General features: G+C 34.7%; 1 protein-coding gene across 1 annotated transcript in view; it reads right to left on the bottom strand.

Annotated features, from left to right (window-relative positions):
- The window catches only part of LOC135201557 (zinc finger SWIM domain-containing protein 8 homolog), a 107,427-nt gene that overhangs the window by 69,676 nt on the left and 22,538 nt on the right, over positions 1 to 15,213 (bottom strand). The gene's annotated exons all lie outside the window — the stretch shown is intronic.

A 15,213-nucleotide genomic window follows, 5' to 3' on the forward strand; every position in this document is an offset into this window, starting at 1 on the left:
TAGACGGAGAAGATGGACTTCTCGGGTTTTGGTACGCGCGTCGTGAGCAGGGTAAATAAACGTAACCTTAGAACGTGCCGATTTACAAGTTGACCTTCCTTGGGGGCTCCTGCATGCCTAACGCCTGACGTAGGTTTTTTATGGGCTTAATGAAGAAGCACAAGACGGGAAGGCCGTGTGTTAGTCATGAACTTCCCCTCCGCCCCTCCCCGATCCTCCTCTCCCATCTCTCTCTGTCTCTATGTAGTAGCTAAATTACGTAGGTGGAAAAGTCTGAATTCTTTCTTTATATACAGATGTCAAAAGCTAAATTTAACTATCGTTTTTTTTTCTTCCCTTTTTCGTGTTTTTCCTCTGCACTGCAGAGGTTCTGCCATGTAGTACGATTCATTGTCGAAATCAATATTACGATCAGTATTAATAAATGAGTGAAATTATAAAAAAAAAAAAAAAAAAAAAAAAAAACCTGAGGGGGACGTCAGACTATTTGTCGTGAATGAAATTTATCTTTTATTCGTGTAAAGATTTGGTTAGGTCCGTGTTAAAAGCATTGAAAACCATCTCTCTCTCCCTCTCTCTCTCTCTGCATGCCCAATTTTCTCCCGTCCTTTGGCAATGCCCAAGAGTAGTAGACGGATGTCAAAACAAGTTTCCAGTTCAGGAAATGCCATGGCTCCTGGCTACCTTCCTTCAAGGGTTTTAACGTTAACTGGTCTGTCACTGGAATCAGCCTTCCAAACCTTCCAGAATGACTCGAGCATTCAATCGTTTCAAAACACCGTATAGTAACTTCGGGAATAACATGAGCAGTGCCAGCGAGTACGAAGGAGTTAACGTCAGAACGATGCCCTGTGGTATTTCAGCGTGACCTCATTATCCATTTCCACCGTGAGTTATAAGTACCTCCATAACTGTTACGTTTAAATCAAGTGAAGGAATGCTTTGAAATTAAACAACGGAATACATGATTTTATTGATAGCTGAATGACAGTTGCTAAATGACAGTTGCCATTATTGAACAGTATGGATGTGGACAACTATATGGGGCATTAATTGTTTTGGATACCGGTATTTAATTTGAACGGTGGTCGATAATTGCCTTATAAATCTGCAATTAAAATTATATTTATAAATTCTGGCTCACTTTTGTCGGATACTGGTAGATCAGTGGAATGGTGGTCGGTAATTACCCTCCAAACCTCCTAACGAACATAAATGGATACATATATGAAAATATATCAATTCCGAGGTAGAGCGAATTAGATATTAAAGGACATTTGTAGCTCGAATGATTTATATGAATCACAGTGATTTGATAAGTATTCATAATATATATATATATATATATATATATATATATATATATGTATATATATATATATATATATATATATATATATATATATATATATTATAATATATATATATGAACTTTATCAGTTGCACAATTCTTCTGTACAGAAATACAATTACTAACAGGACCTCATTAAAATTGGGTGTTATCTAGTGGAGATAATTATTCAGAAAAAAAAAGTTACAGCGCTTTTTAGGACTAACAGTCCTCAATGTCTAGTTTTCTACGGATACTTAACAGTGAGGTCTGTCAAGTCTTAGAAAGCCTGTAACTTTTCCTGAATGAATATCTCCGCAGGATACCATCCAGTTTGGATGAGGTCCTGTTAGTATATATATAACATATATATATATATATATATATATATATTATATATATCTATATATGTATATATATATAAGATATGTAAAGATTATGAGAGGAATGTTGCAATCACCATTTCAGCCTTCACCCCTGAGCGGTCTTGGGTCTGGGTGGCTTTCCCCCTAGGGGTCCGTGGTGCTGGGGGTAGGTGGGTAGGTAGGTAGGTAGGTAGGTAGGTAGGTGGTACTGTTGGAGATGACATGGGTCACATACCGTTCTGGGGCTTTAACGAAAGGGATGCCAGTTGAGGCTGGTGCAAACTTTATTTTCGTATTGCTTTCATTTATCTCTTTTCACTAAGTATTATTATATATATATATATATATATATATATATATATATATATATATATGTATGTAAATATATATTTGTGTTTCACTCACAAGTCAGTTTCTCTTTGGGCAGTTAGATTACTGAGGAGATTTACAGTAATCTATTAATAGTATTTTGTAGATTTTGACGATGGGTATATATATATATAATACATACATATATGTATATATATATATATATATATATATATATATATATATATATATATATATATATATATATACTATAAAATCACAAAAGTAAGCACCGTGATTTTGTTTACCAGCTAAAGCCACAGGAAAATTTTAAAAAAAGACAAGACAGAGTGCCAAGTACTTTCGTGTATTTAACACATCTTCGGGGCACAAAGTCACTTTGTGTCCCGAAGATGTGTTAAATACACGAAAATACTTGGCACTCTGTCTTTTCTTTTTTAAAATTTTCCCTGTGGCTTTTGCTGATATATATATATATATATATATCTATATATATATAATATATATATATATATATATATATATAAATAAACACAATCACACACACACATACATATATAATATACCTATATATATATATATATATTATATATATAGATATATATATATTCGTACATACATATATACACGCACATCACACATTACCAAAGGTGAAAAATTAGAGACAGGGTGTAGGTCCTGACCGGTTTCTACTTTATCCCCCAAGCCACTGACGAAAGACTGACACATAGTAGTATTAGAAGTCACAAATATGTAGACTACAGAGACAGTGCTGCAGTATTGTGTGTGTGTGTTTTTTTGTGTTTATTATATATATATATATATATATATATATATATATATATGTGTGTGTGTGTGTGTGTGTGTGTGTGTGTGTTTGTTTGTTTGTCTGTATGTAAGAGAAGTAAAGTCTCTGTGAAGCGGAGGATGAACTTTAAATTCAAAGCTTAAATATTTAAGGAAAACTGTAGTCACCATATTTGCTATTATTGTTATTAGTTTTAACGGAACGGTAGTAATTGTCTTTTACGTATAGTAGTAGTAGTAGTAGTAGTAGTTGTAGAACTTTTTAGTAGTAGTAGTAGTAGTCGTGGTAAAAGGATTAGCGTAACCTCCAGTATTGCCACTCGACCACACGCCAGTACGTTTGCACTCTCTCTCTCTGCTCTCCTCCTCTCGTCTCTCTCTCTCTCTCTCTCTCTCTTATACCTTGGTAGGAACGCCACGAGCTCACGGTTGGACAACAAGAGGCACGAGTAGGAGCATTCCCTAAAATCCAGGACTCTCTGTTGACATTAGCAGTTATAATATAGTTAGGTGCCTTATTGTCAGTTGGATGTTGTGGGTCGTAGTTGATATGGAGATAAAGTGAGTTGAAGAGAATACGCGAGTGTCAATTGTGCCCTCAATACGGTGGTGCCTCTTTGATTCTATATATATAGATATATATATAGATATATATATATATATATATATATATATATATATATATTCCTTTTTAAGTTGAATTTTGTCTCTCCCTCTGTATTTATATATATATATTATATATATATATATATATATATATATATATATATATATATATATAGATATATATAGTATATATATATATATATATATATATATACATATACACACACACACACACACCACACACCCACACACACACACACACGTATGTATCACCCAGATACACAATTCTAAATCAGACATGGAAAGGAACATGTTTCCCACATAAATGATAAATGCACAACGAGAGGTAACACAGTCAACTCCCCCCACCCCCCATCCGCCTCCTTCCCTCTCTCACTTCGCCAGGTTTGCTGGGGCGGCCGTCGCCTCGAATTTGCGCCTTTCAATTTTTTTTTTAAGCCGGTCTTGGAGATTCGACGGTTACTCTACAGTTATTGCCGCGCGGGGGGGGGGGGGGGAGGAGGTGGGGGGGGGGGGAGGGGGGGGGTGGGAGAGCTGATGCTTAAACCAGACCATGAATCCTAGCCTACTGTATACCTGCCTCGTGTGCATCTTACTTGTTTGGGTTTCCATGGCGGTCGACTTGAGTTACGTCGAGAGAGAGAGAGAGAGAGAGAGAGAGAGAGAGAGAGAGAGAGAGACACGAATATTTTCATATCCTAAACATCTCACATTCTCAACAAATAAGACTTAGTGGCTGCTCTAGGAGCAAGAGCCCGTCCTGGCATAAGGCCAGCTCAATCTCAAACAACAACAACGAGAGAGAGAGAGAGAGAGAGAGAGAGAGAGAGAGAGAGAGAGGGTGTGTGTGCAAAGGGATAGGTGGAGATATTTGATCCCGCATAGCTTCATCCATTAGTCACCCTGTAGTCGGATGTGAAATTCATCCCTTCGCTTGCTGCTGCGGGCTTCCTCTTTCGAAATCTTCGTTCTTTAAGTATCATCTTTCATTGGGGGGGGGGGGGGGGGGGGGCATGAATGGGATGCTGCGTGGGTGTAAAAACGTAGGTGCGTCTCGTGTTGGCTTTTTAAAAGGGGCGTTTTACGTTTTTGGGATGATTGGTGAGTTCAGTATTCAATTATCTCATGCTTCGAAAAGTTATTGATATATTTCAATTTTGTGTGTGGGTGGGCCAGAGAGAAATTTATGGAGTCTTGAAATATACAAATATATAGTATATATATGTATATATACTATATGTTTGTATATATTAAAATGTATTATATGTACATAAACATATGTATAATACTATATATATAGATAGATTTATATATAATATATATATACTATATATATATATATATTATATATATATATATTATATATATATATATATATATATATATATATATATATATATATATATATATATATATATATATATATATATATAATATATAATGCAGAGCAATGTGCTCTTAGTGTCCCTCAGTGTTTGTCATGGCAAGTAAGTTTCAGTTTTGCCAAAAAAAATGTTTCGAACAAGGCAAATGCAGTGAATAAATGTTCTTATTATGGCTTTAATCTCATCTCAGATTCTGTTTAGGTGCTTATTTCAGTGATGCTGTTTGTGCTTCGTCTAGCCTGTTGGTGATAATTTCAGTCTTTATAACAGACTCCGCCTGATTTTGTTATCGATTAATTCTGTAAATAGTCTTGAAATATATATAGGTTGGTGAGGGAATAAACAAGTCTTTTTCGTTGTAGTACATATGTGACTAAGATTGTGAATGAATGAGTAAGTTCATTATTGTTTGTAAGGTGGATGATTCTGCAAATCCAAGCGTTGTCTTTAGGTAGGGGGTCTGATTACATTTAAGTTTAAAGTTTTATATATAATAAGTGACTGAATATGTACTGAAGATGAATTTTGAGAAATTAAAAGTATATATATATATATATATATATATATATATATATATATATATATACGTAAGTATACACACAATTTAAGTTTACCAGATCTTTTAATACTGATCCCTTTTCCAGTTACGGCGAACTAACCATTATTACTCAAAATTCTACTTTTCGTGGCCATTACTCTAGTTTTTCGTTTAAGCAGCGTTCTTATACAGACCTTTCACCCTTTTTCATATATTGTCTCCGTCATTTCTCTCGAATTTGGAGAGAGACAAGGCTTTAACTCCATCTTTACTGGACAGATGGACTATGGAACTGAGATAGCCGAAACGTGTTGAGCGGGGGTGCGGCCAGAGTTACCTTGTTGAAAACTCTCTCTCTCTCTCTCATTCATTTTGATCTGCTGCATCCCCCCCCCCCCCTCCCACCCTTACTCCTCTGCGTCTTCCTCCTCACTCCTACTTCCCCTCCTACGCACTGTCTGAATAGGGACAAATATTTTAAACTCGTGTCGAAATCTTGTTAGTCATTGGAGTATTTCGGAGTTTCTCACGGTTCTTATTCTAGTTTTATTTATGTTGTGGGAAATTTTTTTTTCTTCTGCTGCGTTTTGTGGTATGCTTGATGCCGTTATTATTTTGCGATTGATTTTTTTTTTTACCTCACTCTGCTTGTCTACTTGAGGTAATCAAGACGTACTTTTTTAGTATTTTACGAAGACAGTACTTGATTCACTTATCTCCTTCCAGGTTGGTCATTTTTTTTATAGAATACAAAAGATTATTGTAAGATTTGTTTCACACACACACACACACACACACACACACACACACACACACACACAAAGACTTTCCATTATGTTTGCAAATTTAGTTTATTCAGATACTTGGAGTCATACCTGGAATCCATCAATTGTAGCATTCTTTCAGTTTTATATCATATGTGTATGTATATATGTGTGTGCGTGTGTGTGTATATAGAATGTGTTTGTAAACATATACTATGTATATTGTCTGGTATGATGACTTATAAATGACTTGTCCACGTACGGCTGGATAATAAATAGCAGTGCTAAGATACGGACTGGAGAATTGAAAACAGCTGATCTGAAATCGTATCGTCATTTAGAAACGTGAATGTAATCAATTCAGACTTGATTTCTCATTTGACGTCGTGCGATGCATTCTCTTTATTCCGTGAACAGCCTTGATCAATTCGATTGGCTATTCGACTTCGTCGAATCTCGTCGAGTCGAAACGAGAGGGTCGAGTTTGGCAAGCAAACCAATGAAGCGTCCTTGGTGCAAGGTCTTATTCGGAGTCACTTTTACCTGGCGCGTTCCTTTCCTTATCTCTCTCTCTCTCTCCAATCTTTGCCAGTGGTAATTTTACTTTATTGTTGAATATTTATTTATTACCTGTTTTCTTTTCCATTTCTCTCTCTCTCTCTCTCTCTCTCTCTCTCTCTCTCTCTCTCTCTCTCTGTGTGTGGTAGATCTGTATTAGGGTTGGGGCATTTAATGTCCTTGAAGTGCACGTGTTTCCTTTCTCTATGTTTTTTTTTATTTATTTTTTAAAAATAAACAAGGCACCGCCTCCATAATTCGTGCGAGTGATCTGAATTTAAATTAAAGTTGAGATGTTTTCTCGTTTATTTTATATGTTCTTTATTTTATATGCTAAAATCAATCGCACGCACGCGCCTATATATATATATATATATATATATATATATATATATATATATATATATATATATATATATATATATACTATGAATATTATATATTCATTTGTGTATGTATTATGTATGTATGTTTAAAGATTAACAAGCACCATCAAGAAAGACGCGCGAGAGTATGAATGAATAGTCATTTTTCTTTTTGGCACACGAAGTTTTGACTTGAATACCAACTAACAACTAAAAATAGTTGTAATTTACCGTCTTTCTAAGGATTAAATATTTTTAAACTGCATAGGTGCAGGAATGCGATAAGCATGATTGATAATAGTCTTAGAGACACCGTGTTCGGCTGTTGTTAATCTTACTGATTTCATCACTTTTATCTTTTACTGATTCCATCATTTTTATTTTTCACTGATTTCATCGCTTTTATTTTTTACTGATTTCATCACTTATCTTTTATTGATTTCATACCCTTCCCCCCCCCTTTTTTTTTTTTTGCTGGGGCTGATTTCATCATTTTTATCTTTTACTGATTTCATAACTTTTATTTTTTTACTGGATTTCTTTTTAATCTTTTTTACTGATTTCATCACTTATTTTTAATTATTTCATCACTTTTATCTTTTACTGATTTCATCAGTTTTTTTTTTTTTACTAATTTTCATCACTTTTATTTATCACTAATTTCATCACTTTTATGTGTCCTTTTTATTTTATTTCCTAAGAGAATTCAAGTTGTTAACGGCCTAACTCTTATTTCTGGGAAGGGACCTCAACTACTGAATTATTATATTATTATTATTATTGTTATTATTATTGATGTTTTTGGGAAATTTAGGCAATAAGTAATTTTCACGTTATCGTAACGCTGCTATTATTGCTATTGGGTTGTATAGTACATATATGTATCATATATATATATATATATATATATATATATATATATATATATATATATATATATTTCTTATCCGGATGCGTTTTCCTAAAAGGTGTCTTTATTCTTAAACATAAATAGCTCACAGTTTGAAGTATGTAGACCGTTATTCGTATATATTTTGACTTATACTGGCGATATACCATTATTCTCCTCCTTATGCATGGGCTAAGTTAACTTTATTGTATGCTTTATCGGTATGTTAAGAAGCGCTGACTGCACAATATAGTATACTTCTCGTCGTACGTAATACATATGGCTAAGCTCGTTGCTTCCACACCAACGTCCTTGAACTGGATAAGAGGGCCCCCTGCTGGCTGTGAAGCCCTTGGCCACCTGTCCAAGTTAAGACTGAAGTTTCAGCTGAAATGGATCATTTCCTGTGCCAGAGAAAGACTGAAAGAGTCCTGTTATGCACTATAAATGAAGCGTTTAGTGAAGTGGATGATTCCATCCACCACCATATTAAGGTTGAGGTGTCCCATGCTTCGAGGAAGTGTTTGCTGAAGTGGATTCATTTCTCGATATAATGCGGTTCGGATCCCACAATAAGCTGTAGGTCCCGTTGCTAGATAACCAACTGGTTCCTAGAAACGTACAAAAAGATATGTAATCCTTCGGGCTAGCCCTAGGATAGCTGTTAAACAGCTCGGTAGTCTGGTTAAACCAAGATATACTTTTTTTTTTTTTTTTGCTTACTGAAGTGGCTGATTTGATAATCTTGGCCTTCAGATATGTTGAAGTGTCGTGTACTTCAGGGGAAGTGTTAATTGATGAGTTCACAATTCCTTTTATCAGACAGGGATGAAGTGTTTAATGAATTAGATAATTTCATTTAAGGTAAAAAGAAAAAGAAAAAAATTGCCCTGCACTTGAAGTCGAAGTGGTTATTGAAATTAATAATTTCATCATTCATACTGTAAAACATATCTTAATGTACACGTGACTGGGATGAGGATATCACCCACATGCTGGGGTGAATTCAAGAAAGTTATAAGATTGAATGGTTATATGGGTCCTGCCTCTGCAATTTTGGATAAAAGAAATTTATTAGCTCTTTTGAAACGTTGGGTTGAAGTTTAGCGTCAGATCCTGAAGACGATGACTAATTCATGTAGTTGTACATTAATTTTTAGGGAAAGAATGGAGGCCATATGTCTATGATTTGTTATTCTTTTTATCTGTATTCGCTTCAACCGAGGATGCGTGAGCCACGGACGTGATAAGATACTAATATTAATGAAAAGCTTTGTACTTATTGTGGAATGTATATTTGTGCTGTAAGAATATGGGGAAATAATAGGAAGTATTCAAGTGTTTTAGGGGTATAAGATAATGTAAACATGACAAAAACCACTGATGAAACAGAGTTCAAGTTGTGATCCTTTCAACTCAAGTTAAATCTGTGGTAACCGTTAAACATAAAAACCTAATTTTTATATATAAAAAAAGTCGCAGTTCAGAAATCTATCTTGTCTCAATTTATTCTTCTAATTGATGAGTCCGATGGGAACGAGCAGTCCAGCGTCTCTATAACTCCAACTCGAGCGAGACAAGAAAGGAAGTAACAGATAGATAGCACCGTCTCCTGAGAGATGAGAGATTGTAGGGCGAGGCTGAAGGAATGCTGCCGATGATGCCGCCGACAGTTCCTGCCATTTGGTTAATTGTTTGTGCTTTATATCGCGAACATGAAGAATGGGCCGGGGGACACCTTTTGAGATATCATCTGCAGGATCTGATTGATCCACTTAGCCAAACGAGCTGGTCTTTACTGTCCTTTGTTTACGGATTTCATCTGTGTGTGTGTGTGTGTGTGTGTGTGTGTGTAACCAGCCAGGCGCCTGAGGTTCACATCAAGTGACCAGGTTGTTTGCTTACGGTAGGCATTGTTGCTATTAATACCTGTCAAGTTTTCCTAAGGTAGTTTTCTTGTTGGCAGCTAGGAATCTCTCTCTCTCTCTCTCTCTCTCTCTCTCTCTCTCTCTCTCTCTCATCAGATATAATGGTTTTCGCCTGTTTATACTAGGTGCGTGCGTATACTTCCATTTGTTGATGTATGTATGGAATCTAATGTTCTCTATACTTGTAATATACTTGACATATATGCCATATGAAAATTATAAACCCACAAGAAAAATCATTTAGGAAATTGCTTATCGTTACGCAGTATAGGCTATGTATGTATATATGTATATGCATACGTACTTACATACTTACATATATATATATATATATATATATATATATATATATAAATATACACACACACAACACACACACACACACACACATATATATCTATATTATATAATATAATATATATATATAATATATTATAATTATATAATTGATTTTAGAAATCCTGTTGTTTGCAAAGTCAATGACTGTAATAGCTATAATCCCAGTTAATAGGGGGAATTCTGTTTGTCGTCTTAGTCCAATGATCGAATTGGTACCTTCTTAGAAGGTCATCAAACATTTAATAGATTTCCAAGTTTTTCCTGTTAATATAAGAGAAATGCATCCACCCCTAGTTGCTACGTCAATATAAAAAGTCGTCAGACTCCCCTATTGAAAGGAGCATCTGTCGTGGACTTAGGTTTTTGTATATATTGCAGTAGAGTACAATGTCACATCAGACTGTTTTCTGGGTATTTTTTTTTTAGCATCTTTCTGCCAAAATGTACTTCAGGTAACCAATAACTGTAGGGAAACGGAGGTCGTGCAAGTTGGTGTTTGTCTGATATCACCTTATTAGAGGCGAGCGTCTTAAATATTGCACAAATATAGACAAAAAAATTTTTTTTTTGGCAACTTGCCGCAAAAGGTCAGCAGCAAGATGGTAGAAGATAACAGATGAAGTGGAAGGTTTGTTTTTTCTTTCTCAAATATATTACTGTATGTGAATACTGGTGCACAGTATTCAAGAGAGACCAGCACTCATCTTAATATTGTCTGGCGGACTGCAGATGCGTAACCAGTTTCATGACCTACGTATTTTCCACCCGAAGCCGTTACTGAATGTTTTGCGGCATTTCAGACGTTCGTTTCCTCTTGAGCAAGTACTTGTAACTGCAGAAAATGTTTGGATTTATTTGCTGTATTTATATACTAAATGTTTATTGGTAGGATGTAGAGCATTTTGTATGTTGTTAAGATACACAAAATATTAAGAGTTACGTTGATCGTGCAGTGTAAGAAATTGTTTCAAACTTGAATAGTTTTTCCAGGAATTTGGTATGACCTCTCTCTCTCTCTCTCTCTCTCTCTCTCTCTCGTGTAGACGTAAATATTTCGCCAGGTCGTTAGCATTTCAAAAGTTGACTTAAAAGTTTTTCTTCGAAGTTGACATGACCATTCTCTCTCTCTCTCTCTCTCTCTCTCTCTCTCTCTCTCTCTCTCTACTCTCTACTGGTCCATGTTATCCGACGGTAAACAATTAACAAACACAATTAAAGTTCTCGCAATATACGCAAGCAATAAACTCGCAATATACGCAAGCAATAAACGAAGCAAATGCATTCTGGCTCAGACGGAGGATAGACTGACTGGTAAGCTTAGCCTGTACAGTTGGGCAGGCTGAGCATTGACCCGAAGACTCCCGTCAAAAATGCCCGCCCGACCTTCACCAACGGACCTACCTACCTGCCCAATCTCTCTCTCTCTCTCTCTCTCTCTCTCTCTCTCTCTCTCTCTCTCTCTCTCTCTCTTTATCAGTGGGGCTGATATTTGGATTGTTGATCAGGATTAAAATATTACTTTTAACTCTCTCTCTCTCTCAGAGGCTGATATTTGGATTGTTGATCAGGATTGAAATATGTAATTCTTTTAATTTTGTGTGTGTGTGTGTATGGTGGGGGAGGGGGGCTGATATTTGGAGTGGTGACCAGGATTAAAATATGTACATTTAATCTCTCTCTCTCTCTCTCTCAGTGGGGCTGATATTTGGGTTGTTGATCAGGACTAAGATATGTAGTACTTTTAATTCTCTCTCTCTCTCTCTCTCTCTCACTAAATCTTTTGATTCCATTGTTTGCTGCAAAGATTGTTTAGGCTACGTCATTCCAGTGATTCATGTGTACATTTACTAAAAAAAAAAAAAAATGGAATGTAATTCCCAGGAACTTGTTTGTCTCGAAGGAAAAGGAGTTTATTTAGTATATACCCAAGATTACTTATTGATATACAACTGGGGTTCTCATTTGCAGAGATCGTGTAGTGCTCTGACATTTATCATTAGCTGGTTGGATTCGGCAGATCTTGTTAATTGATCAAGTTGTATGTGTTTCTGATTAATGTTTATCAGTCTTGTATCACAAAACTTATCACTCCGTAGGGGAGTAGTGCCGTCAGTGGACCTCATGCGGTGCACTGTAGACATTACTTACGGTTCTTTGCAGCGTGCCTTCGGCCCCTAGCTGCAACCACTTTCGTTCATTTTACTGTACCTCCTTTCATCTTACATTTCACCCTCTCCTAATACTTGATTCATAGTGCAACTGCTTTGAGGTTTTCCTCCTATTTACACCTTTCACATCTTTTACTGTCAGTTTCCATTTCAGCGCTGAATGACCTCATAGGTCCCAGTGCTTGGCTTTTGGCCTAAATTCTACATTCAACTCAACGAAACGTATCATTGTATTACTGATCATTAACAGTCGAGGACAGTGACCTGGATTGGTAGGTTATTAATCAAAATATATACTTATATTATTATATATATATTTATAATGTATACTATATACTTATATCATTACTTATATTATATATATACTTATATCATTACAGAGGAAGATTAAGACACTTGAACTGTACATTGTACAATTCAAGTGTCTTAATAATATGAGTAATGATATAAGTATATACATAATATAAGTATATAATAATATAAGTATACATTTTGATCAATAAGTAAGAGCCCAGAGGCTAGAAATTCTCCCATGTTTGGAGGAGAGGCGGAAAGAATTTATTATAGATGAAAATGAAAAGAAGAAATACAAATAGATCAACACAAAAACAGTCTCAGAAACTGTTAATAAACTAACACATAGTAAGTGAGCACAAGCATAAAAGACTGGGTCAGTGGGGGATTCTTAGCTTCGGATATTGCTTGCTTGTAAGCTGTACTTTGTACTTAATGTTAAAAGACTGGGATTTTGGGTATCAAATACTAGTCAATTGTAATCCCTTGTTGTATAGTCCAATTTTGGATTCTTTCCAGTAGTAGTCGGCCTGTATGTGTGTGTGTGTGTGTGTATATATATAGATATATATATATAATATATATATATATATATATATATATATATATATATATAGAGTATGATTTTTAGCTTTCTGTAAAAGAAAGCTATTGAGATGGATTTGTCTGTCCGTCCGCACGTCTTCTCTCCACCCTCAGATCTGAAACACTACTGAGGCTAGAGGGCTGCATATTGGTATGTTGCTCATCCGCACTCCAATCCATCAAGCATACCAAATTGCAGCCCTCTAGCCTCCGTAGTTTTGATTCTATTTTAAGGTTAAAGTTAGCCTTAATCGTGAGTCTGGCAACGACACAGGACAGACCACCACCGGATCGAGGTTAAAGTTTCACGGGCCGCGGCTCATCAGCATTATACCGAGACTGCTGAAAGATAGATCTCTTTACGGTGGCCTTGATTATACGATGTACAGAAAACTCGATTGCGCCGAAGAAACTTTGGTGCCTTTTTTGACGTTGGCTTTGGATACTACTCTATAGCAAGTTGTAATTGATATAGAGTAAGTCACATCTGTATTTGGAGTTAAGTGCAGTGGTTCTAATCTGCCTTGATCGTATCTCTCGCTCTTGTTTTGTAGATGGGAATGTCGTATTTGTGCCCCTGTATATATTTAATGTTGGTTGTGGTCTGGCAATCACAATGGCTTTGGTTTTGGGTGGGTAATGGCGGCGTGTGTGTGTGTGTGTGTATATATATATATATATATATATATATATATATATATATATATATATATATATATGGGTGTGTGTATATATACAAGAGTAACAATGATACTTAAAAAACAAAAGAATTCCATGCCACACAATTTCCGCCGTTGTACCAAATTCACGTTCGTAAGAATTATTATGTCTTCATTGTAATTGCATTTTGGATCTAGTAGTATACTTGTAGGCGGAGCAAAGGAATCTAATGCCATTCACATGAGTGTAGTATAGTACCTACCAGAGGAACAGCTGTCGAGTAAATGGAAGGATCAAGGAACTGAATATGTATTACACACAACACATACACACACACACACACACACACACACACATATATATATATATAATACTATATATATATATATATATGTATATATATAAGTATATATATATATATATATATATATATTATATATATATAATTATGTATGCGTGCTGTCGAAGGACATAACATTAGTTTTGGTAAATAAACTGTAAAGATAAACATCTGCTTGGAGATTGTCTTACGTGAAATGTTTTATAATGATAAGATTGTCGATCAGTTCACATACTATCTCTTATTTATATATATATATATATATCTATATATATATATATTATATATCATATATATATATATATATATATATATATATATATATATATAATATATATATAATATATATATATCTATAAATAAAACGTAGTGGCTTCTTAGGCTAGAGTGTGTTTATAGAATAATCCACAGTAATATACTTGATTAGGAAGACGAAAACATATATATAAACGCTTTGTATTTATTTTTACAAATGTATTTCGTCTTGATCAAGTATATTACTGTGGATTCTTTTGTACACACGAGCACACACACACATATTATATATATATATATGATATATATATATATATATATAATATATATATATATATATATATATATCTATATATATATATATATATATATATATATATATTATATTTATTTATTTATATTTATTAGATTTATTTAGAGATGAGAGAGAGAGAGAGAGAGAGAGGAGAGAGAGAGAGGAGAGAGAGAGAGAGAGAGAGAGAGAGAGAGAGAGAGTCATTTCAAAAACTTTCAAATTCTTCATTTATATAAGACACGATTGTCATTTCAAAGCTCTAGAGTAAATAGCGTTCATTTTCATAAAATTTTTCTTTCATATCTGGAGTTATTTTTAGTATAATAAGTAAAAGAAAAATCTTGTGAGTTACAAGAAAAAAATCTGTGGTGGAAATAAAAAATTCGATATT

This window comes from Macrobrachium nipponense, chromosome 28, assembly GCF_015104395.2.
Source record: "Macrobrachium nipponense isolate FS-2020 chromosome 28, ASM1510439v2, whole genome shotgun sequence".
NCBI classification, from domain to species: domain Eukaryota; kingdom Metazoa; phylum Arthropoda; class Malacostraca; order Decapoda; family Palaemonidae; genus Macrobrachium; species Macrobrachium nipponense.